This window comes from Lithobates pipiens, unplaced genomic scaffold (genome assembly GCF_037356315.1).
Source record: "Lithobates pipiens isolate NorthernLeopardFrog02 unplaced genomic scaffold, aLitPip1_a1.2 Scaffold_23, whole genome shotgun sequence".
Lineage (NCBI taxonomy): Eukaryota > Metazoa > Chordata > Amphibia > Anura > Ranidae > Lithobates > Lithobates pipiens.
In genome coordinates, this window is record NW_027507785.1 from 193,723,905 (window position 1) to 193,750,113 (window position 26,209).

Here is a 26,209-nt window from a genome sequence, read left to right on the forward strand (position 1 = left end):
TTCCAAGTGTGTTTTTTTTTTTTTTTTTTTTTTTTTTTTTTTCTCTTGCGTGGACTTTGATATTGGGAGTGCTGAGTAAGCTGTGCACATTTTCTGTCCATGAATTTCCATTCGCTCGCTCGCTCTCGCATCCTACCTTTAAAGTGTAACTAAAGGCAAAACTTTTTTTCTCAAGTCATCTTCCAGGACGGCACACCTGAGATGAGAGGCTCCTCCCTACAGGAAACACAATCAATCGACAGCTGTTTTAAGTCCCCACCCTTCCCCTTGATCCTCAGTTTTTGATTGTGTTTCTCCCTACACAGCGAAACTGTTTGTTTTTTTCCAAATGACCCGAAGCCTGGGGCTGGTGGTCTCCCCCTGGGAGCCGGACCACAAGCCTGGGAAGCCTCTGGGTCTGGTAGGATATTCTTGTCCTTCCTGGGGGGTTCCCCTATCTTTTCCTCAGGGCGGGCAGCAGAAATTGGAAGAGCCCCCCTGAGAGCTGAAGGACCCTGGGTACAGTGGTGTACCCAGAACTTCAGGGGCCATTATCCTGTCTCCCCCTCCTTACCTGTACAGGTGGCTGTTCAGACGGGGGTGCTGGCCATCGGTTCTTTCCAGGGGGATCTTGTCCCCGACTCCTGGGTCCCCGGTAGCTCGCGTGGGCTGCCGGAGAGGGCGTGGCAACAAGCACCCGCGTCATTTTCAAACTTCGGGAAAATGGCAGCGGCGTTCTTACCCAGGAGGGAAGGCTGAGAGTCAGTAGGAGCAGGCGCCCACATCCTCCTTTCTCTAGAGCGAGGAGGCACCAGTTTACTACGGTGGATGTCTGCCTTAACCACCTCAGATATGAAGATGGGAATGAGGAATGGAAGGCATTGCCCCCCCCCCCCATGTATATAGACTGACTGGTACAGTGCAGGACACAGCCTAACCTAGCACCTCCCTATGGGGACAGCAGTTGGGGGGGGGGGGGGGGGAGCACTTTGGCGGCTATCCTCCTTGCGTGTGGACCATAAGGATGGAAAAGCAAGCCCGCTGGCTGTGGCAAAAAGAGGAAGACGACAACGGTGAGTACTTTACTTTCCTTTTGCCGTGGGAAATTAGCTGCAAAATCCCCAATTCCAGCCAGAGGGTTTCTGGGCATTTGAGATCTCACCTGGGGTCTGGATTCAAATAGCCCTTAAGCTTCTGCTAAAAACACCAGCTGCAGCCCCTCTTACATCAGAGAAGCTGTATGGTGGACAGGTGGTGCAGAGGAACGAGTGTGCCTAAACCACCTCAGATGAGAAAGAGGTAGGTAGGCCATTGCTCCCCCTTCCCCGTGTATATACTGACTGGTGCAGTGCAGAACTTGGGGTCGGGATACAAATAGTGCAGACACCACTGCTAAAACCACCAGCCACAGCTCCCTCTTACAGCAGAGACACTGTGGTTATCACAGCAGTAGGTTGCCAGCCTCTCCCTACATGCCCAGGTGTGGTACATTAGTAGGGATGAATATAGCATACAGAGGGGACCTGGTAGATACAAAGTTACTTACAGGCCAGGTATACCACTGAACAAGTTATTAATTGGGCAGTGGTTGGTGGATTCAGCAGCTCCCCTGGTCAGCAGGTGCACTAGGTCTATTAGCCCAGCTGCTAGGAATCTGAAGTTGCTTCACAATGTTTAAGAGCTGACCTAACATTCAAGGATGGGCAGAGACCAAGCTACTGTGTGGCACAGTAGGGGTTCCCTTGTCACAGATCCTCCTTTTGGGGGTTGCCTGCTATAGTTAACTTTCATAAGCTCCAACCTCACACTCCACCTTTACACTGTGTTTATATTATAGTGTAGGAGGTAAGAAGAAACTTTTTTTTTTTTTATTGGTTTGGGCTACAATCCACTCAGTGGCAGATCTAAAGGCGATTCACCATAGATCGCTCCCTACATCCTTTTAATTGAGGATTTTCTGTGCAAACCTATGCAAGAGCTACATAATTGATTGTTTGAAGCCTGCAAATAGCTATTTACCTCCCAGGCTAAACTGGTAACCACCTCTTATAGAGAGGTCTTAAATTGGTCTCTAGGGCTGGGCTCATTGAGACTTTAGTTGCTAATCAGCACCACCTGGATATGTGCTGGCTAGCGTTTGCTCAGTCTATGGAGGTAAGGTAGGACAACAACTACTACTAATAGTAGGGTGTCCAACCATTTTAGGATCTGTTCCTTCTCTGGTGGTGAAGGTTTAGTATCTACAGCCCAAGCTATGCCTATGAAATAAATTGCCTGTTGGTTATTTCATAAAGGGATAGACCATGACTCCTCATTGGCTGCACACCAGTAGACCTCAGTAGTGAAGGTTTGTGCTTGCTGGGATGTTTTTGTGGCACAGCAGAAATACACATTGAGATTTGTGACATCTCTGCTCATAAGGACTATATTGCTGTACATCAGAAATGCACTGCACTGAAGCTTGTTTGCTGTCCTTTATATACTAAAGGTACTGCTTTGTTTGGCTACAGATCAGAAAAATACAACAGTGAAGGTGATCTGTACTTTCTGGTTTTGTGTTGCACAGCAGAAATGCACATCATTGAGTCTGGTGACATCTCTGCTCATAATGGTTATATTGCTGCACATCAGACATACACAAGATTGAGGTCTGTCTGTGGGGCTTTGTGTCCTGTTTTACTGCCTTGTTGGTTACTTATCAGAAAGGCAGCAGTGAAGTCTGATGGTCCTGATTTGCGTGGCGTTGTCCTGATTCAGACAGTGCTATTAACAGCAATGGCTGCCGAGTTTAAACATGCGATTTGACATGTTGAGTCGCATGACAAATCATTTCAATATGGATGTGCTATCTCTATTCATAGTGTTTTATTGTTGCACATCAGATTTATACAGCATTAAGGTCTGTGAGGTTTTTGTGTCCTGTATTACTGCCTTATCAGAAAGGCAGCAGTGAAAATTGATGGTTTGAATTTGTTGGGCTACATAGCAGAAATACAAATTGAACCCCTGCCAGGTGTAGTACATATACTGCCTTTGGTAATCCATGTAGCGCCATAAAGTGGTGTTGTGCTGATTTTAGCCATGCGATTTGACATGTTGAGTCGCAAGGCCAAATCGCTTCAATATGGATGTGCTATCTCTATTCAGAATTGTTATATTGTTGCACATCAGACATATACAAGATTGAAGGTTGTCTGTCCTTTTATGTCTTGCATATTCTGCCTTATTGGCTGCATATCAGAAAGAACACAGCAGTGAAGGTTGCTTGTCTTTTTCTGATTTTGTTTTTGCTGCTCAGCTGAGAGACACATTGAGGATGGTGGCCTCTCTGCTCAGTATTGGTATATTGCTACACATCAGACATGCACAAAGATTGAATGTTTTGTGTCCTGTATGTCCTATATTTACTGCCTAATCGTTTGTATATCAGGCTAAGCAGTGTTTCTCATGGATCTACCTTTCTGCATCTTAGGGATACACAGCAGGGGTTTGTTGGCTGCAATCCTCCAGGAAGTCACAGCATTGGGGACCCCTTACTTGTTCGACCTGAAAATTGCTATTTGTTTTTTTCCCTGAGACCTGTGTAATCTTGAGGTCTGTGGATCCAGGAATCAGGGACTGCTGGTGTCGCACAGACACAAATGGTACCCATTGGAAGCCATAGTATATGACTTCTCATGCGTCTTGCAGTCCCAAGTCGCAGGTTGGGTCGCACGGGTGTGGGAACCCTAAACTTATCTGTCCCTTCTGATTGAGGTTTTGCTACACAGCAGGAATACTCATCATGGCGTTATTGTTTTATTTTGCAGCGGACCAGAAAGATTGCAGCTGTAAAGGCTGTCTGTCTTTTTCCTCAGTGTCTGCTTTTATGTTGTTGCACAGCAGAAATACTCAAGATTGAAGCTTGTTGGTGCTTTCTGTTTCAGAAAAACACAATGCTGCAGGTTGCTTGTGTCCTTTCTCAGTGTTGGTTCTATCTGAACTACACTACAGAAGTGCATGACAGAAAGGATTGTCTTGTGTTCCATATTTTTCCCTGTGGCATAGCAGAAATGCACAACACGGGAGTTGGTGTTCATATTAATCTTATAACTGTGGTGGTTTGTCAGAAATACACAACATAGAAGTTTGGGTCTTTCTGTCTTTATAGCCTTGTTTTGCTGTACATAGGTAAAGCACAACAGTAAAGGGGGTTCCTGTCCTTTCCGTATTTATATATCAGTTATGACCTAGCTAGCTGCACTAAAGAAATACGCAGCACTTAGGGTTTGCTTGTGTCTTAATGTTTTTACATCTTGGCAGCACATCAGAAAACCAGACTATGAGGACTGTTTGTCTACGTCTACGTTGAGGTTCAGATTTGGGTCTCTTCCCATATTTGATATATTGGTTTAGCTACTCACACTCAGGCACACAACATTGTTGTCTATGCTTGTGTCCTTTCTGTCTAAATCTATTGTGCCGTGCCCACAATCTATGATCATTTTATTTGTGATATTAATAATACATGTATCACCTTTTTGTATTTCAGCCTTCTTTTCCATGGAGGGGCCAGGAGTTCGGGCTGCAGATGCCACATGTCAGAAAACCTTGACCACTTGCATTCAGGGATGCCAGAACCATTTCCTAGGGTTGAAGCCCTGTAGGGTTATGGGACACTGGAGGAAGGGGATAATGAATCGCCCTGTTTAGTAAGAACTTGGAGAGTTCTGTTCAGAGGAGTATTAGGGCCTGAGGATGAAGTATAAAGATGTATACCCGATCGAATAGGTTTCGGCTCGGTGCATGGCCTTCATTTTGCCCTTTTAGCAAAACTAGACGTAGCAATATGGGTAGTCTACTCCTGCTAGGGACTTTAATCTCCTGAAGAAGGCTCTCAGGCGTAAGTAAGGACATAGATTGGGCGTGCCTTAAACCCAGGGTTCAAGCTTCTGTTAATCTGTTTCCCTTAAGTAGGCTTCCCTTTAGTCTTTTGCTGACATAAAGATAAAAGGGAAGCAGTTTTATTTCCCTCAACAGGATAGTGTTAAGACAGGCCCTCTTATTGATTAATGTAGTGTCCTTGTCTTACACAGGTCTCTTATTTATCTTTTTAGTGGTTCTAAGTAGCACCTACAGGCATAATAGGCCATGGTTGTTAGATGTGTGAGATAGGCAACATTGCTAACCTACAAGTTTAACATGTTTTCTGATTCCATTTTTAAGAGCCCATTTCACCTAGATACTGCATCTGAAGCGGAAAAGGCAGGAACATCTGTGGAGCAGACCTGCAGATCAGCCGCATGATCCAGCTAAGATGCCTTCATCAAGCATATGAGCGTATGGAGTGGAGGTAAAGCTCACTGCAGAGCCAAGGTTCGCCAAGAGGGTTTTGCAGTGGCCCCACCCTAAGGTAGGCCTGAGGTACTTGTTTATCCTCTCAGGTGTGCCGTCCTGGAAGATGACTTGAGAAAAGTACCAGTTACTTACCGGTAACTGTCTTTCTGGGAAATCTTCCAGGACGGCAGGCCTACTTCCCGCCCGTTGGAGGAGGGAAAATTCTAGAACACTAGAAGGTGAGTACCTATGAGGAATGATTTCCCTTGTGAACCTGGTTCAGGAGCTACTTCTCTACAAACTGAGGATCAAGGGGAAGGGTGGGGACTTAAAACAGCTGTCGATTGATTGTGTTTCCTGTAGGGAGGAGCCTCTCATCTCAGGTGTGCCGTCCTGGAAGATTTCCCAGAAAGACAGTTACCGGTAAGTAACTGGTACTTTTTTTTTACGTTTTGTTTGTAGGGATTAGAACACCGGTCAGTGTGGTGTGTGGTTTATTGCTGTGTGTACCCCATTAGAGAGTCGCTCTCTCTATTTGTCCTGTACATCATTATCATTTAGCCTAACACTGAAACAGTAATAGAGGGGGAAATCTTCCAATGGGGATACTAGTTCTTGAGATCTTTGACACCCTGCGATTCCCTCACTTTGGAAGGATTTTCTCACTTGCTGCTTTGGCTATGAGACAGGAAGTGAGAGGAAATCTCCCCAAAGGGACACAACGCTCTCTTGCACTATCCAAAATGGAAAAAATAATTGCCTTTAATTACACTTTAAATGTTCGCTTCAGTGATGAACTTAACATTCACTTTCGTTACAATTGTTTTTTGTCTGCAGGGTAATTGGCCAGCCTAAGTCTGATGTAGAAGTATGTTAAGACAGCAAAACTGGTACTGCAGTCAGACTTGCTCGACCAGTTTCACACTTGGCTGGTCTCAATTTTGTCCTGGCGGTCGGGCCTGGCCCAACTAGCTGGATTAGCTTCTGGCCAGTGTAAATAGTATGTAGACAGGCAAATTGCAGTCATCAGTAATACATAGGGCTGCATAAAGGGGTCAGTAGTATGTATGCTAACATACAGGGGTTAACAGGGCAGAATATAGGGATAATTTGTATGTAGGGCCAAAGTGGTTTCCAACACATGCAGAGTAGTGCAGGAAAGCCACATTGTTGCTACCTCTTCTGGCACACTGATCTTTGCCGACACTCCTCTAATCCATACCACGTGCTATTAAATACAAGTACCTGCGATGGACTGGATGAGAGGGCTGATGGGGATAAGCACAGTACATGTAGGTATGTTGAATTCCTGTGCCGCTTTGCATCGTGCGTGTAGGATCTTTTCAGACTGAGGTTCAGCAAGGCGGAGACAGTTGATGGGTAGATTTTCATTGGTGGCTTGTGAGATCATGTGGTCTCCCGTATGGCATATTCAAAAATCTTCCAAATTTGGACAATTTGACTAAAGTTCTAACTCTTCCCTCCTTAAAGTGATACTAAGTCCAGGTTCACACTGAGCTGTGGGAATGAAGCCATGCGAGTTCAGCTGAACTTGCAAGATTTCACTCCCGCATGTCATTCCTGATTTCGGCCATGATTTCAGAGACTTCTACGCAGATGTCAATGTAAATCGCAGCCCAAAATCGCAAAAATTAGTACAGAAACTCCTTTTTGAAATTGGTGCAGATGCGCCGATTAGGACGGGGCCATTGACGGCAATTGCTGCGATTTAACATGTCAAATAGCATGTCAAAACGCTCCAGTGTGAACCAGGGCTAAAGGATATACAGTATCTCACAAGTGAGCACACCCCTCTAATTTTTGTAAATATTTTATTATCTTTTCATGTGACAACACTGAAGAAATTACACTTTGTTACATTGTAAAGTAGTGAGTGTACAACTTGAATAACAGTGTAAAATTGCTGCCCCCTCAAAATGGCTTGGCACACAGACATTAATATCTAAACTGCTGGCAACAAAAGTGAGTACACCACTAAGTGACCAATGTCCAAATTGGGCCCAAAGTATCAATATTTTGTGTGGCCACCATTATTTTCCAGCACTGCCTTAACCCTCTAGGGCATGGAGTTCACCAGAGCTTCACAGGTTGCCACTGGAGTCCTCTTCCTCTCCTCCATGACATCACATAGCTGGTGGATGTTAGAGACCTTACGCTCCTCCACCTTCCATTTTGAAGATGCCCCACAGATGCTTAGTAGGGTTTAGGTCTGGAGAAATGCTTGGCTAGGCCATCACCTTTACCCTCAGCTTCTTTAGCAAGGCACTGGTCGTCTTGGAGGTGTGTTTGGGGTCTTTATCATGTTGGAATACTGCCCTGTTGCCTAGGCAATGAAGGGAGGGGGATCATGCTTTGCTACAGTATGTCACAGTGCATGTTGGCATATTCCCTCAATGAACTGTAGCGCCCCTTTTCTGGCAACACTCATGCAGCCCCAGACAATGACACTCCCACCACCATACTTGACTGTAGGCACACACTTTTTTCTTTCTTCACCTAGCTGCTGTCACACACACAGTTGATACCATCTGAACCAAATAAGTTTATCTTGGTCTCATCAGACCACAGGACATGGTTCCAGTAATCCATTTCCTTAGTCTGCTTGTCTTCAGCAAACTGTGGGCTTTCTTGTGCATCATCTTAGAAGAGGCTTCCTTCTGGGACGACAGCCATGCAGATCAATTTGATGCAGTATGCTGTGTATGGTCTGAGCACTGACAGGCTGACCCCACATCCCTTCAACCTCTGCAGCAATGCTGGCAGCACTCATACGTCTATTTCCCAAAGACAACCTCTGGATATGATGCTGAGCATGTGCACTCAACTTCTTTGGTCGTCCACAGTGAGGCCTGTTCTGAGTGGAACCTGTCCTGTTAAACTGCTGTATGGTCTTGGCCACCGTGCTGTAGCTTAGTTTCAGGATCTTGGCAGTCTTCTAGCCGAAGCCATCTTTATGTGGAGCAACAATTTTTTTTTTTTTCAGATCCTCAGAGTTCTTTGCCATGAGGTACCATGTTGAACTTCCAGTGACCAATATGAGAGAGTGAGCGCAATGATGCCAAATTTAACACACCTGCTCCCCATTCACACCTGAGACCTTTTAACACTAACGAGTTACACGACGAGGAGGGAAAATTGCTAATTGGGCCTAATTTGGACATTTTCACTTAGGGGGTGTACTCCTTTTGTTGCCAGTGGTTTAGCCATTAATGGCTGTGTTATTTTGAGGGGACAGCAAATTTTACACTGTTATAGAAGCTGTGCACTCACTACTTTCTACATTTCTTCAGTCTCCCATGAAAAGATATAATAAAATATTTACAAAAATATGGTGTACTCGTGTACGTACATACATACATATATATTTTTATCCTTTGCCTTTCAGGACAGCACCTTGACCTTGACCTCCACCTCTTCACAGGAAACACTGCGTGACAACGCTCCTTTAAATTCGGCTGCTTCCACCATGCCATCAGTTTTAGTGTTTCCAACGCCATGGTGGAAGCACTGCTGGGGAACCAGAGCGGCTGAGCCCCCTCCAAGGAGGGGTTTTGGCAGAACCCTACTTTTTTTTTTTTTTTTTATTTATTTTTTTTTTTATTTATTTATTTATTTTTTTTCAGTTTTGTTTACAGACCAGCCCAGTCCCCCCTGCACAAGTTCCTTTTGACCAGCCCACAGGCTTAAGGGTTTGCTGGTGGTCCTCCGCCCAAGGTGCTCAGGGGGTGGGGGGTGCCTGTCAGCGTGCTCAGAGCGTACATGGCAAGTCTCAGCATGTCGGAGTCACGGATGGCAGGTGAAAACATTTCCGGGGGGCGGAGACTTATGGGAAAAAAAAAGTAACAGAAAGCCTGTTTGTTCTGAATCTAATTGGTCAAGGCTATCGGCTAGAATTCAGACACCCCCAAGCCGTTTCTAAGTGACAAACCTTCCTAGGGATCAGGAGAAAGCCCTGGCTATGACTTATCTCCTGAGAGAATTGATGTAACAGGGTGTTTCTTGCTGGTCCTTCCGAACCTTGGAAATTAGGGGTTTTTACTCCCACTTGGTCAAGAAACCATCAGGGAAATTTCATCTGCTTCAGAATCTTCAGGTTGAGAATCAATCTATAAAGTATAAAAAGTTCCAGATGGACTCGATTTTTCTCTGTGAAGAATTTTATTCACCCTCTGCTGTGGCATCCATCAACCTAAGGGATGCTTCTCTCCATATACCAATTGCAGCTTCATTGCTGAAATTCCTGTGACTAGCAGTTAATTTGGGGGTGGGGTATCTGGCACCTTCAGTTCAAGGCGCTGCCTTTCGGCCTTTCCTTCACTCCCAGAGTATTCACGAAAGTGATGGCAGAGGTTTTGGAGTCCCAGAGACTGAAGGGGATCTCCATAGTACCTTATCTGGATGACCTACTACTGTTCGCAGGCTCAAAAGATCTCGTAGTGGTCAATCTGCAAGTAACCCAGGGACATCTAAACAACTTAGATTGGCTTCTGAATCTTCATAAATCAAACATAGTACCATCTCAACCAGTAAGGTTCCTGGGATATGAAATAGATTCTTTGTTCTGTTGAAGATGGAAAAACTGCAGATGGCAGAGAACATTTCAAACCAACAGAGCTTTCAGTATGGGATGCCATGTCAGTTCTAGGCCTGTTGACAGCAGCAATCCCTTTAGTGCAGGGTGTCAGGCTTAATGCTCGATGTCTGCAGTCATTCTACTGAATTGGTCACACCAGGAGCCTCTAGAAAAGAAGTTCAAAATAGGAACAAGGGCAAAAAGATCACTTGGGTGGTGGAGAGACCAGAGCAGCACCACAAAAGGACTCCCCTGGACTTTTCCGGTAACTCTGGGATTAACGACAGATGCGAGCGCATGGGGAGCTCACCTCGAGGAACAGACAACACCGGGCGTATGGTCCAAGCCAGAGGCAAGAAAGTCCTCAAATTGGAAGGCGTTAAAGGTTATTCATCTAAGCCTCCTATTCTTCGAGGAGGCTCTAAGGGAACAGCACGTCCACGTGTTATCGGACAACATGACTGGTATTATACCTAAGCAAGACACTGATGGAACGTGCTCATTAAATCCTGAGTTGGGCAGAGGGCAATTTGGCCTCTGTCCACAGTCCATCTGAAAGGCACGGAAAACATCCTAGCAGACCTTCTAAGGAGGGATGTAAGGGAAGCGGAATTGTTATTAAACCAAGAGTTATTCAAGACGATCACCGAACGTTGGGGCCTTCTTCAGGGGGACCTCTTTGCAAACCAAATGAATACAAAAACATTAGCCACCTTCTCTCTCCGGAGACTGGATCAAGCACTCGGAGTGGACACGATGGCTCAAAAATGGGACTTCCTCCTGTCTTACACCCCCCCCCCCCCCATTTCAGTTAATACCAAGCGTGTTAGCAAAGTTCGGAGCAGAGTCCACAGATCTGATCCTAATTGCTCTCTATTGGCCAAAGAGACCCTGGTTCTCAACCCTAATGAATCTCTCAGCAAAACCTCCCTGGAGATTACCAAACAGGGAGGTCCTTCTGGGTTAAGGTCAGATTCTTTATCCAGATCCAGCGTACCTCAATCTAACCATCTGGTTTCTGAGGAAGAAATTTTAAGAAAAAATGGGGCTATCGGGAAAAACTGCTCAACACCCTTCTAGCAGCAGGTATGAAGAAGGTCACCAGGGCTATTTACTTCAAAGCCTGGGAGTGTTACAGTTCCTGGCGTTCCAGGAAGAACTTTAATTACGTTAGCACTATTTCAGTTTTAGAATTTCTCCAGGAAGGAATGGAGAAAGTTTTAGCAGCAAGTACTCTGAAGACGCAGGTTGCTGCAGTATCAGTTTTTCTGGAAAAATCCTGTCAAGGGAACCCTTGATAGTCAGTCCTTTTTTTTTATTTATTTTTTAAGGCTATGGCAAAAATTAGGCCCAGGTCTCTTATTAGTTTTCCCAAGTGGGATTTATCTTTGGTTCTTCAGGGACCCACTAAGTCGCTGTTCAAGCTGCTAGAAGAGACATCTTTAAGATTCCTGACCTTAAAGACAATGCTCTTGGTGGCAATGACATCTGCACGTAGAATCCCTGAATTACAGGCATCATCAATCAAGGAGCCCTTTTATGAGGTGTCTGCCGAACAGGATAATGCTGAGGACAGATCCAGCCTTCCTACCTAAGGTGTCATAGGTTTTTTACTGCACACAGTGGATCACACTCCCTACTTTTTGCCCCATGCCTTTGGGGCCAGGAGAAGAAGCTTTCCATACTCTAGATGTTAGAAGGTGCCTCCTAAAGTAGTTGGAAGTAACAAAGACTCTTAGAAAATCATCTTCACTTTTTATCCTAATGGAAGTCACAAAGGGGATAAAGCTACCAAAAGTACCCTAGGAAGGTGGCTAAAACAAGCCATTAAAGAAGCATACCTGTCCTTAGGTTTAAAACCTCCGGATGGAATATTGCCTCTCTAAACGGGCAGTGGTGACTTCGTGGGCAGAGAGGGCCGGGGGCATCACCAGAACAGATATGCAAGGCTTCCACGTGGTCCAGTTTTTCATCCTTCAGAAGGCACTACAGGTTGGATCTACTGTCAGCCTCAGCCTGCTGTCCTGAAAGGCGAAGGGAGAAAACCTTAGACTTACCAGTGACTGTATTTCTTTGAGCCTTTCAGGACAACAGCCTACTTCCCTCCCTAGGTTATTATGTATGCTTTATAATCGCTGGGCTTGGTAATTGTCTGCTTATATCTTCCAGCATGTCGGAGGAATTCTCACTAACAACTGATGTCATGGTGGAAGCAGCTGGATTTAAAGGGGCATTGTCATTCATGCAGTGTTTCCTGTGAAGTGGTGGAGCTATACTCTCTCCAAGGTTCTGTCCTGAAAGGCTTGTAGAAATACCGTCACCGGTAAGTCTATTTAACCACTTGCCCACTGGGCACTTAAAACCCTTCCTACCCAGACCAATTTTCTGCTTTCAGTGCTCACACTTTGACAATTACTAAGTCCTACAACACTGTACCATATGACATTTTCGGCCTTTTTTTTTCTTTTCACACAAATGGAGCTTTCTGGTATTTGATCACCTCTGGGTTTTTTATTTTCTGTGCTATAAATGAAAAAAACCAAAACTTTTGTAAAAAAAAAATATATTTTTTTTTCTTCATAAATAAGTGGATATTGTTTAGTCTGTGTGAAAGTTAGTCTACAAGCTATGAAGCCAATCACTGAAACAATATAAATATATATATATATATATATATATATATATATATATATATATAAATTTTTTATTTTTTTATTTTTTCCACACCAAATTGTCATTATAACAGGTTATTTCTCTCACATGGCATGTACATTCCAAAATATATTCTGCTACTCCTCCCGAGTATGGCGATACCACATGTGTGAGACTCTTACACAGCCTGGCCACATACAGGGGCCCAACATTGAAGTAGCACATTCAGGCATTCTAGGAGCATAAATTACACATCTAATCTCTTAACCACCTATTACACTTTTGAAGGTCCTGGAGCACCAGGACAATGGAAACGCCCGCAAAGTGACCCCATTTTGGAAAGCAAACACCCCAACGTATAATCTGAGGCATAATGAGTCTTTTGAACGGTTCATTTTTTTTTTTTACAGAAGTTTTTGAAAAATGTGGAAAAAAAAAATTAAATTGCATTTTTTTTTTTTTGTTTTTTTTTTTTTTTTTACACAAAGTTGTCCATTTCTAAGATATTTACAACACATAGCACGTACATGGCAAAAATGACACCCCAAAATATATTTTGCTACTCCTGAGTACAGAGATACCACATGTGTGAGACTTTTACACAGCCAGGCCACATACAGAGGCACAACATTGAAGTAGCACATTCAGGTGTTCTAGGAGCACAGATGACGCATATAATTACAATTATCACATTTTTGAGGGCCCTTCATATTTCTAACACATGGAATGAACATACTGAGCTGGACATTTTATAGATGGGAAACACCTATCCTCCTATTGATTAGTGGTTCCAAATAACTACTGCAGTAGGGAACAGACCCAAAAGATACGCTCAGCATCTTTCCAAATAATTGTTCTGCCTTATTATGACACAATTGAAGGTTTTTTTTTTTACACATGATTACGTAGGTATCACATTAATATTACAATTGTATGTTTATGGTAACAAGCGGCTTATCATAGGCAGACTAATTCTAATCAAGACTCGAAAGAATGCAAACATGTACTGAAAACTATTAGTGCCATGTGCACAGTGAGGGCAGTGTGCAATACATACAAACTAGAATACAATTATATACAGAACTTACAAATTTCTATTACAATACCAAGAATTGCAGCCTAAAATACATTGTGCTGAGCAAAAGGTAAACAAAAGATTACATGTGGTTTTAGTAGTGCAGTTGTCCACAGGAGGAGAGCCCTGAACCAGGCAGCAGGCAGGGATGTGGTCAGCGACAGTGAATGGAATTGCCCATGCAGCAATCTTGTCCATAGTCAGTACAGGCAGGTATACTGTCTATATACAGTCCAGGGTCAGTGCAAGTAGAAACATTGCCAGCAGTGCTAAAATATTGGTCCTGGTAGTAAGCAAGAACATGGTCCAAGTAGCAGGCCAGGAAAGAATGGGGACAGGGGTAGAGGCTTCTCCCACCCAATTCTCTTTGAAGCCTCAGTTTCCAGACCCTAATCCAATAATGAGAAAACAAAATTCTTCAACCAGAAAAACATTTCTGGAGCCCCTCACATTTGCAAGACCCCTGTGTTCCCACTAGCATAGCAGTATAAATGATCAGTCCAAGAGGCAGGCAAAAAACATGGTCAAACAGTCCAGGGTCAGTTCCAGAGCAGGCAGAGGTAGGTACAGTTTTTAGCGTTAGGCAGAAGCTTGGTCGTATAACAGGCCAGGGTCAGTTCCTGGAGAAGACAGAGGTATGTACAGTTCAGTGCAGTGGTATAAGGGGTGTGAAGGAAAATGACAGGAAATGAGAATTACATTTACCATAATTCACCTAATAATGTAAAGAAGTATGGTAACGGCAGAAACATTCACCTATACAGGGGCCTGGTTGAGAAGGACATTGGGGACAATATGTGGTGTCTCTTCTAACTCCTCCTCTGGAGCACACCCGGCATTTCTTCTGACGTCTGTGACCTGTTTCATGGGGTGGGGATTTTCTGAGGAACGTGGCATTCGTGGCGTCTGCTCATGGAATCGGCGCAAATATTCTACCGGTGGGCTTTCAGGGTACAAAAGGGCTGAGATTACTTGTTCCTGGTAGTGCAGATAGGATAGGAGGGTCTCAGTAGATTTTTGGTAAATAACATTAAATGTTCTACATGGCCAAACTGAAAAAAATAAAGGATAAATGGACATTATGGATTGTTGTGAGCATGCAGATGTTTCGTCTGTCCCTCCACTTGACAGCCAATAGCTCCTGGTTCCGCAAAGACGCCGTCTCCCCTTCGTCGTAGCCTTTCATTGATGAGTTTTTGCGGGAAGCCCTTTCTATTGGCTCTTACTGTACCACATGCTGGGGTGTATCTCTGGTGAAGATTGCGGAAGAGGGGCAAGCTTGTATAAAAATTATCCAAATAAAGATGGTATCCCTTTCAAAGGAGTGGATAGACAAGCCCCCAGACAACTTTTCCGTTGGCTCCAATATACTCTGGACATTCAGGGGGATGCAGTTGGGAGTCCTCCCCTTCATACACCAGGAAGACGTAAATGTACCCTGTGGCTCGGTCACAAAGTTTGTACATTTTTACCTCATATCGGGCCCTTTTGCTGGGAATAAACTGTTTGATGCCCAGCCTGCCTGAGAATTTTACAACTGATCCATTGATATATTCTGGTCAGGGGTTATATAGCTGGGGGAATTTTTCAGAGAAATAATTTAGTTGTGGCCGAATTTTAACTCCATTTGTCAAAAGTTGGGTCATTTTGGGGGAGGGAACTGGGTGGTGTCATTATAGTGGAGGAACTACATGGTCATAAGGTATCTTGATCTTGGCATAATGGATGAAAAGAGTGGCATGTAGAATGGATGGGGTTGGTAGACCAATAGGTGTACAATTAACTTTTACTAATGGGACTTACCAAAAAAAAAAACGTTGAATTCCTCTACGATAAGCTCTCTTCACTCAAAGGGATGGGCATAACTAGAACCAGGGTTGCTTACTATGTACTGTTGTGCATAGAGGTTGCATTGGGCCACAATGGACGATAGTAAGTCTTCCGTGAAAATCAAAGGGGGGGGGGGGGGGAAATCAAGCATGGCAAAATCATTGGCATTTACTTGGACACCTGGCTGGGTGGTTAAAGGGGCGATTTTTGCTGCTCCGGAATTAGGGGGAAGCCACAGGGGGTTTTGAGGAGCATAGGGAAGGCTGGCATGGCCCCCATCCCTTTTGGGGCTGAGATGACACCCTACTGGTGCTTAGCTTTTGTTGCAGTGGCACTGCGCTTGAGGTGGACGGCTCTGCGCTGCTGGGAGTAGGCTGCTGTTCCATGCCAGAACGCCTTCTTTTTATGGGCACATGTTCATCTTCCTCTGTAGAAGACCCACTGCTTGTAACGGGTTCGTAGGCCGAGTCAGAACCTGGCTGGGACTCGGAGATCTCCCCGCTGCTCTGCTTGCCATACTAGTGACTGTGTTGCGATTCTAGACAGGTGAGGGTGCACTGCAGAGTACTGATGTGCACTATTTAGCACTGTAGTGGCACTAATGATTTACACAGATGGGCACTGTAGTGGCACTGATTGTACTGTAGTGGCACTTATTGTACAGATGAGCACTGTGGTGACACTTATGGTCACTAGTGTGGCACAGATGAGCACTGTAGTGGCACTGGTGGAACTGGTGTGGCACAGAGGGCACAGATCGCTCAGATGTGGCACAGTGGGAACACTGTATAGCACTGCTGGGCACAATTATAATCGCAACTTAAAATAGGGCACTCTATCCCTCTCCTCTCCACTCGCGCTGTATTGGTGGGAGGAAAGGAGAGTGTTAAACTTCCACTGACCCTGCAGTGTTTACATTTGTGATCTCTCATTGGAGCCGCTGCCATTGGCCCTTTACTGCGATCCATGTTGCGCCGGGTTCTGTGGACCTGGCAAGCACAGATGTTCCCGCGTGCACGCTCGGGGGGGGGGGGGGGGAGCGCAATTCTGGGAGGACATCATAGTACGCCCTTCCAGAGTTATCGAGCCACACTGTAGCCGTCATGCGGCTATAGTGCGGTCGGTAACAGGTTAAAGTTATTTATTATAGCTGGATGATTAATCGTTAAGAATTTACATTTTTATTTATTTTTTTCCCCCTCCTCAATCTTAAAGCATTTTCCTAATTCCATGCAGAGAGTTCTCTGCTCAAGGCGACAGCTGTCAAAAATAACAAAACAAAACGGGCAGTCTGCTAAGTTTGACATTCCTCAGCTAACTATAAACATTGTACTGCTTGTTCTTTAGATCAGTACCGTTTGTTCTTTAGATCAAAGGAATGAACTTTGGTTTGTAAATAAGGGCAGTTTAACCACTTAACCACTTTCAGACCGGACCATTTTGCTGGTCAATGACCAGAGGTCTTTTTACAATTTGGCACTGCGCTGCTTTAACTGGTAATTGCGCGGTCATGCAATGTTGTACCCAAACAAAATTTGCGTCCTTTTCTTCCCACAAATAGAGCTTTCTTTTGATGGTATTTGATTGCCTCTGCGATTTTTATTTTTTGCGATATAAACGTAAAAAGACTGCAAATTTTGAAAAAAAATTATATTTTCTACTTTTTGTTATTAGAAAAATCCAATAAACTCAATTTTAGTCATACATTTAGGCCAAAATGTATTCAGCCACATGTCTTTGGTAAAAAAAAAAGTCAATAACTGTATATTTATTGGTTTGCGCAAAAGTTGTCACATCTACAAACTAAGGTACATTTTCTGGAATTTACGCAGCTTTTAGTTTACGACTGCCTATCTAATTTCTTGAGGTGCTAAAATGGCAGGGCAGTACAAAACCCCCCCCCCAAATGACCCCAAATTTTTTTTTTTTTTTTACACAAAGTTGTCACTAAATGATATATTGCTCACACATGCTATGGGCATATGTGAAATGACACCCCAAAATAAATTCTGCTGCTTCTCCTGAGTACGGGGATACCACATGTGTGGGATTTTTTGGGAGCCTAGCCGCGTACGGGGCCCCGAAAGCCAAGAACCGCCTTCAGGTTTTCTAAGGGCGTAAATATTTGACTTCACTCCTCACTACCTATTACAGTTTTGAAGACCATAAAATGCCAAGATGGCACAAAACCCCCACAAATGACCCCATTTTAGAAAGTAGACACCCCAAGCTATTTGCTGAGAGGCATGTTGAGTCCATGGAATATTTTATATTTTGCCACAAGTTGAGGGAAAATTTAAAAACTTTTTTTTTTTTTTTTCACAAAGTTGTCACTAAATGATATATTGCTCACGCATGCCATGGGCATATGTGAAATGACACCCCAAAATAAATTCTGCTGCTTCTCCTGAGTACGGGGATACCACATATGTGGGACTTTTTGGGAGCCTAGCCGCGTACGGGGCCCCGAAAACCAAGCACCGCCTTCAGGCTTTCTAAGGGCGTTACAGTTTTGAAGGCCATAAAATGCCAAGATGGCACAAACCCCCCCAAATGACCCCATTTTGGAAAGTAGACACCCCTAAATTTAGGGGTACACTAGTGAGACTATGTAATAAATGGCGGGTGCCCTGAAACTATAAAAAAATAACTAACCAACCAGCGTCACCTGTAACAGTTATATGGTGATCACTGGTGAAAGGGTTAACTAGGGGGCAATCAGGGGGCTTTATGCGGTAGTATATGGGGGTCCCTGGCGCTATAAAAAGCTGCGGCGAACCTAAATACCTAAATACCTACCTGCCTAACTAGCGTCACCTGTGACACTAATACAGCGATCAGAAAAAAGATTGCTTATTAGGCTGGGTTCACACTGGAGCGATGCGGGAACGCCACGAATCCGCGGCGGGTTCCCGCATCGCATGCCTCCCGGCGGCAGTTCACACTGCCCTATGCGAACTGCTGGGAGTGTCAGTGAAATGTTGATGACACCCCCAGATCAGTTCGCATATCGCAGTGCGATCTGCAAACTCTGATCGCATGGTGTGAACACCCATGCGATCCGATTCTGCTGTGGACCAAAAAAAGGGTCCCGTGCGAATTTGCGGCGGGTGCGGCGCGAATTCAGCCATACTATCTGTATGGCTGAACTCGAATCGCACAGAGATCGGATGTGATTTGCAGTGCGGTGCGAATCACATTCGTTCTCATAAACCGCTGCAATGTGAACCCAGCCTTAGTGACACTGGCGACGGGGGCTGATCACGGGGTTAAACCTTTTTTGGGGGGGTTAGGGGGGTACATTAGAACTAAAGGGGGCTAACCCTAACTGCCCTAACAGTTATTACAGTCACAAATGACACAATGCAAAAAAAAAAATGCAATTGGTGTCACTGTGACTGGGGGGGCAGGGGTAATTGGGGGGTGATCGGGGGGTGAAGGGGGGGTGTGAGTGTGCCTGGCATGTTCTACTGTGTAGTGTCGTGTTGGTGCAACTCACCGATCCTCTCTCCTCGGTGCTGGAACGAAAAATACCGACACGGAGGAGAGATTACATCACTTCCTCTCCTGTGTTTACATTACAGGAGAGGAAGTGATGTCACGGAGCATTTCTATTCGTCGGGAGCGATCGTGAGGGGGTGGCCATGAATGAATGGCCGCCCCCTCATCCCGGATCGCTCCCGAACTAATACCGACCGCCGCAGGCACCGGGGGGGGGGGCCCGATCGGGCCCCCCACCCGCGGGAAGGCAGGGACGTATATATACGCCCATATGCCTGCTCGTGCCATTCTGTCGACGTATATCGTCGTGCGGCGGTCGGCAAGTGGTTAAAGATTACACGTTTTTCTGACACTTGTTGGTTTCAAGTTAAAACCATTATTTTTTGCTAGAAAATTACTTGGAACCCCCCCCCAAAAAAATAATGAGAGAGAGAGAGAGATAAAAAAAATACACTTTAATGAATAAAAAAATAAACAGCACAATTCTTTTGTATAACATGAAAGCCGCGAGAATCCTAAGTGAATCGTGATCAATATTCTAAGCAAAAAAAAAAATAATTGTTCTCATTTTGGTCCGCATAACTTTTATTTTATTTTAACAAAAAAAAAAACGGATTCAATTCATAAAAATCAACAGATTTCTGAGCCAAGTGATAAAATTGTGTGTGACCGGTAACACTGCTCTCGGATACAAATTCCGCAGGGTATAACAGGTTCTCTTTTTGTAATGAATGAACCAAGATCTTGGTAGTCAAATGCATAGGGTTCATTTCTGCATGAATGTTTGAGAATGGCACTCTGTTGCTATACAAAAGTTACTTGGCAATGACCTATTTGTAAAAGGATACAGTAAGTACCTTGCCGTGCCAGCGAACTCCTCTCCAATGTTGTAAAGTGGTGCCCAAAAAAAGTTTTCATCCTCCCGTTTCTTGCCTGGTCTGTGGGTGTTGAATCCCCCAGGGTATTCTGAAGATGCAGCAGCTCCTTTTTTCGTACTCTTAAGCCATTGTGTTCCAAAAAAAGCGTTTCCATATTCTCTTTTTTTGCGAAGTGTGTTTATATAGGGATACCCTAAATGACCCTTTTATTTTGCCAAAACACTTTTCTCTTATTCACCGACCGACACAGCTCCTCTCTGTAAAAAAATTGGGTTGTCAGCCCTATCACTGGAGATTACTAGGCAAGTTGTAACACAACACTTCAGAACTTTAAGTTCCGCTCAGGGGTCCCCTAGGCTACAGCCACACAGCCCGCTCTAGCAGAACTCAGTTTTTTTCTTGCCTAATGAGGAGATGAGACCTAGGAACACTGCGGGCCCATAGGTCCATGTCTTTTTTTTTTTTTTTTTTTTTTCTGCAGAAGCTTGGCTTTTTGCGCAAGATGATTGATCTTCTAACAGCCGGCTGGGTGACAGGCTGGTTCACTTATCCTTGCAGTCTCCCCAGTCCGGCCATCGAGCGTGTGCAGGTCGCAGCTACGGCTCGGCAGGCCACGACATACCTCAGCTCCAGAGGTGGTCGGTGAGCTTTATGCTCCGGGGCATACATATGACCGAGCTACTGATGTCTGCGTCACAGTATGCTGGGCCAGTAGTCTTTCCTATACTGATCAGGAGCTGACTACCGTGGAATGTCTCCCAGCTTCAGGACTGGCAAGTACAGCTGTCCCTGTGTGTGTGTCTGGGCTCTCACCTGGGGGTTTAGCTGTGGTGGGTGCCTGGGTCCTGCAGCTCAGTCTCGCTGGATGCCTGTGTAGTCTAGCCCCTGTGTTGGTGCAGCGCTGTGTCTGCCACATGTTCTCTCTAGTCCCTCATAGCGCTATCCGGCGGACTTTTTAAGTATGGGCAAGGGTCAGACTGCCTTCAGGCGGCCATTTTCCTGGTGATTCCCTATTGAGAACACCAGCGGCCATTTTCTTGTAGCCGGACAGTGTTTTTTGTGCTTCTGTGCCCTCTGCTTCCTGTTTGGTCATCATAGGGTGCTGGGAGGTTTATCCTGTGTTCTGAACACGTGTGTCTGCCCACCAATTGTGCAACCGGCCGGCCACCGACACAGTTTTGCTATCTCTGCATCTGGGAGCACTGGGGATCATCAGGCACTGCGGTAATACAGCGCGGAAGAGCCCAGGGTGGTGAGTCCAGCGGGGAGGTTTATCCTGTGCTCTGAACACGTGTGTCTGATTGCCCACCAATCGTGCAACCGGCCGGCCACCGACCGTTTTGCTATCTCTGCATCTGAGAGCGCTGGGGATCATCGGGCACTGCGGTAATACTGCGCTGAAAGGCCCAGGGTGGTGAGTCCAGCGGGTTAGAGCCCCTCAGCCAGCGGCAGCAGGAGGATGGGACTGTCACTGTCCTAAGTCCCCTGCGGGTGGCAGACAGGGTAGGGTCAGCATGGCTTCAGAAACTGGTGCTTCTTCCCCTGAAATCCAGTCAATTGCAACTGGGTCACCTGCGGACTGTGCGGTCCCTATAGACACCCTTACGGCGGTCCTCAATTCGTTTGTTGCTAAGATAGAGGCGGTACGTGGGAAGAAAGGCGCTGACCAGGACCGTTCGGACAGTGAGGATGAGTCCCCGTCCGGGTCCGTGTGTGACAAAGCACTAGTTGGAGCACTTATCACAGCTGTGCATGATACTCTGAAGATTTAGGAGCCAGCGGATCCCTCTGCTGATGTACAGGTCCCTTTAGGGTCCCGCAAGCCAGCACGTTCACCTAAGGTGTTCCCGTATCTGACTTATTTTGATAAGTTAATTTACAAGGAATGGGGGTCGCCCGCAATGGACCTTTTTGTAGTTCCCAAATACATGGCTGTGCGTTACCCCTTTGAGGAAAGACTTCTAAAAAAGTGGTTGGCTCCTCCGGTCGTGGACCCCCCAGTATCCAGGTTAAACAAAGTAACCACGATCCCGGTTGAGGGGACTCCTGCATTCAAGGATCCCACGGATAGGAAGGCCCGAGGCGGTGGCTCGTTCCTTGTTTATGGTTGTGGTGTCATCCGTACGACCTGTATTGGAAATCCGCACTGGTGTCGCAGACACTGACTGGGCAAAAGTTTTGCATCATGAATTGGGAGAGCAACAGGCCTCCCTGTCTGCGTGGAACTAGCAGACCAACTAGTGCAAGGCCTTAAGTACGTCTCTGACGTGGCCCTGGATACTCTCCCTCTGTTATCCAGGGCTTCAGTGTCAGCTGTGGTGCTGAGGCGCCTGATTTGGTTAAAATGCTGGTCGGCTGACCAGGCATCCAAGAAAGCCCTGACAGATCTTCCCTCCCTTTGGCGACCGGCTCTTTGGAGCCTCGTTAGATGACATTATTAAAAATGCCAGTGGTTGTAAGAGTACTCTACTCCCACAGGCCAGGAAGGCTAAGGAGCCACGCCGCAGGCAAGGGCCCTCCTTTTTCCGCTCACAAGCGGCTTTTTCGTCTGCCCGGTGCTTCGACAAAATGTCCCCAGCCCGATAGGATGCCCATGTCCCTGGAACCACAAGCCTGCGAGCAAAAGTACTACCGCATGAAGGTTTACCTGGACGATCTCCTCCTGAGAGCATCTTCCACCTCAGAATTGGAGGAGGATATGGTGCTCACCATGCAGACCCTGCAAGAATTTGGGTGGCTGTTGAACCTAAAGAAGTCTGTGATTGTGCTGACCCAGCGCCTGGAGTACCTAGATTTGCTGTTGGACTCCAGGGAAGAGAGAGTTTTTCTCCCTTCAGACAAATTGCAGACTCAGGTCCGTGGTGAAACTGCTGATGAACCGCTTTTGCATGCGAGTACTGGGACTCATGGTAGCCTTCTTCGAGGCAGTACCCTTCGCCCAGTTCCACATCAGAGTACTGCAGAAGGAGATCTTGTTGAAATGGGACAAATCTCAGTTGTCCCTAGATTGACAAATCCAGGTGAGCCAGCCAGTCAGGGACTCTCTGCTCTGGTGGTTGAGGTCCCCGGTGATTCAGTCCGGAGGCATACCTGAAAGGCCTACATCTCCATGTGGGAGGAGAAAGGATGACATCCGCGTTCCTTTTCCATAGCAAGGATCCTGCTGTTTCTCCAACAAGGAGTAGACCAGAGATTGGCATTGAGCACCATCAAGGGGCAAATCTCAGCCTTGGCTGTCTTTGTTTTTTTTTTGTTTTTTTTAACGACCCCTGGCATCACACTCCTTAGTGGGTACCTTCGTTCAGGGGGTACGACATGTAGTCCCTCTGGTGCGCCAACCGTTACCCCCATGGGATTTGAACCTGGTGTTGTCGGCGCTTCAAAAACCGCCCTTTGAAAATATTAGGGAGATTCCCCTGTTGACTCTTTCCCAGAAAGTGGTCTTTCTGGGGGCCATCACATCGGCCAGGAGGGTTTCGGAATTGGCAGCCTTGTCTTGCAAGTCGCCTTATCTGGTCATCCACAGGGATAAGGTGGTATTGCGTCCGCAACCATCTTTTCTTCCGAAGGTGGTCTCGGCTTTTCATATCAATGAGGATATTGTACTACCATCGCTGTGTCCTAAGCCGACGCACCCCAAGGAGGTGGCCCTTCACGCTCTGGATGTGGTTGGTGCCCTGGAGGTTTATTTGGCTGCCGCGGCTCCCTTTTGGAAGTCAGACTCACTGTTTGTTTCGGTGGCTGGTCCAAAGAAGGGCATGGCGGTCTCGTTGGCCACCATTTCCAGGTGGATCGGACAGATTGTAGTACAAGCCTACGCCTTAAAGGAGCAGGTGCCCCCCTTTCCGGTCACGGCCCACTCTACGAGGGCAATCGGAACGTCTTGGGCCTTCCTACACCAAGCGTCGGTCGCTCAGGTGTGTAAGGCGGCGACCTGGTCGCCTGTCCATACTTTTACCAAGTTCTACAAGGTAGACGTCAGTGCATCGGCTGATGCCTGTTTTGGCCGCAAAAGTTTGCAGTCAGATGTGTTGTTGCAATTAAATATGCACTCTTTATTTTTTCCTGTTTTTTTTCGATAAAAACGCAGTACTGTTCGGTTAATGCACTGTTGCATTACTTTCGCAAATAGTTGCGGTCTTGGGGATCACTCCTGTTGAGGATACCTGGTTATGTGGCGGTGTGTTTTTCCACACACTGCTGTTTTTTTTTTTTTTTTTTTGTTTTTATTGTGGGTTTAGTTTCACTAGTTCCCACTTGCCATGGTGGATGATGTTTTTATGCTGTTTTTCCTTTTTCCCACCCCTCGTTTGGCACTGCTTGGGGACGTCCCATTTTTGTTACAGAGAGGAGCTGTCGGTCAGTGAATAAGAGAAAATAGGATTTTCGTACTCGCCGTAAAATCTATTTTCTCTGTAATTCACCGACCAACACAGCACCCGCCCCTCCTCCTTTTTTTTTTCTCTTTACGTTATACTGCTTGTTGACATACTGAGTTCTGCTAGAGCAGGCTGTGGGGTTGTAGCCTAGGGACCGCCCCCTGGGCGAAACTTAAAGTTCTGAAGTGTTGTTACAACTTGCCTAGTAATCTCTAGTGATAGGGCTGACAACCCATTTTATTACAGAGAGGAGCTGTGTCGGTCAGTGAATTACAGAGAAAAGGATTTTACGGTGAGTACAAAAATCCTATTTTTTCTGTTCTTTTATTTTGAGGAGACTCATTTAAAAACTGGACTACTTCTCCAGTTGTGGATCCTCAATTTTCTGTACTGAGAGGGGCTATTTTGATCCCGGTGGAGGAATACCCTTCTTTTAAGGATCCTGCTGATAGGAAGATGGAAACTTTCTTGTGTTTTTATGTACACCATAGCTTGTTTCGGCCCTTTGCCTGGTTTTTGCCGTGGCCTTGGTATCCCAAACTCATGGAACGGGCTAAGCTCCTGTGTCGGCTTGGGTAATGAGCAAGTATCCCCAGTCTGCGTGGAGCTAGTGGACCACCTGGTATAGGGCCTTAAGTCTGTCTGTGATCCATCATTGGATGTGGCTGCATTGCTTTCAAAACTGTTTCTGCACAGTGCTCTCTGGCTTAAGTGTTGGTCTGCAGACCAGACTTTGAAGGAAGCTGGTAGAGTTACATTTTCAAGGTGACCAACTTTTTGGTACCACGCTGGACAAGAACCTCACGAGAGGTAAAAGCATCTTTTAGCCTCAATCTAAAAAAGACATGGAGTCGCAGCGTAATTCTATTTCCTTCCATTTCTGCTATAAGACTTTTCCACTCCCCGGGCACCTTGAACAAAGGTTCTTATCCTTTCAAGGTCCCCGTTAGTGGACAAAAATGTTCTTGGCAGCATAAGATCAATAGGCCTGCAGACAAGTCTTGCATGGCATGAAGATTTTCCCCAAATGGGTTCACAAACTGATCTTGTCAGGCTACAAGATGGATCCTTTCCTTCCAATCTCTGTCTTTCTCCAGCTCGATTACATGATCTCTACTTGGCAGTCAAGGGGTTGTTCATTCAGTGAGTGATCTCTCCGGTCCCTGCCCCCAAGAGGTTCAAGGGTTTCTACTTCATGATTGGTTGAACTAGATGAACTTTGTGTGTGTGTGTGTGTGTGTATGTATGTGTAGAAGGAAGAGGTTTGCCTGATTCTGGGCCCCAGTGGATTTCAAACCTTTTTAATGTTTTTGTGAAGGCCCAAAAATCCTGGATGGAATCTGTTTTTATTCTGTGGTGGCTTCCCTTAATCAGAAGGATATCTGCATCTCCATAGACCTCATGGATGCACACTTGCATATCCCTATCTGTGTGAGGCACCAGAATTTTTTGTGCTTCGCAATAAGGGATGCTCACTATCAATTTGACACCCTCTTCTTTGCTCTGGCCTCTGCCCCATGGATATTTAACAGGGTGAATTTTATTGGTTACTACTTGGGACAATCTTCACTGGATGAAGTCCTTTTCTTCCTTGATGGGCAATTTACCACTCACAATTTGCACTGTACCAGTGTTTGGCTGGATCCTGAATTACAAAAAGTAATCTCTGGTTCCAAATTCACCGTTAGAGTATCTTGGTCTTGTCCTGGACTCTGCACAAGCCTAAGCCAGGGTGTTCTCCTGCTGGACAAGCTCCGAAATTCAGGTTCAGTTATTGTCCACAGGTGGCCCACCCTGTAAGTCTGCATGCAAGTTTTTTGGGTCTCAAGGTTTCCATCTTCGAGGCAGTTTTCTATGTGCAGTTTCACACTTCAGTTCCGCAGAAGCAAATTCTGACCAAATGGGATAGGGTTCCTTCATTGGACAGGCAGATTCATGTGGGATGGCCAGTCAATCCCTCCCTGCTTTTGTGGCTTTTTTCTTTTAACTCAGCAGCAACTCATTC

General features: G+C 45.7%; 1 protein-coding gene across 1 annotated transcript in view; it reads left to right on the forward strand.

Moving 5' to 3' along the window:
- The window catches only part of STXBP3 (syntaxin binding protein 3), a 193,476-nt gene that overhangs the window by 34,809 nt on the left and 132,458 nt on the right, over positions 1-26,209 (forward strand). The gene's annotated exons all lie outside the window — the stretch shown is intronic.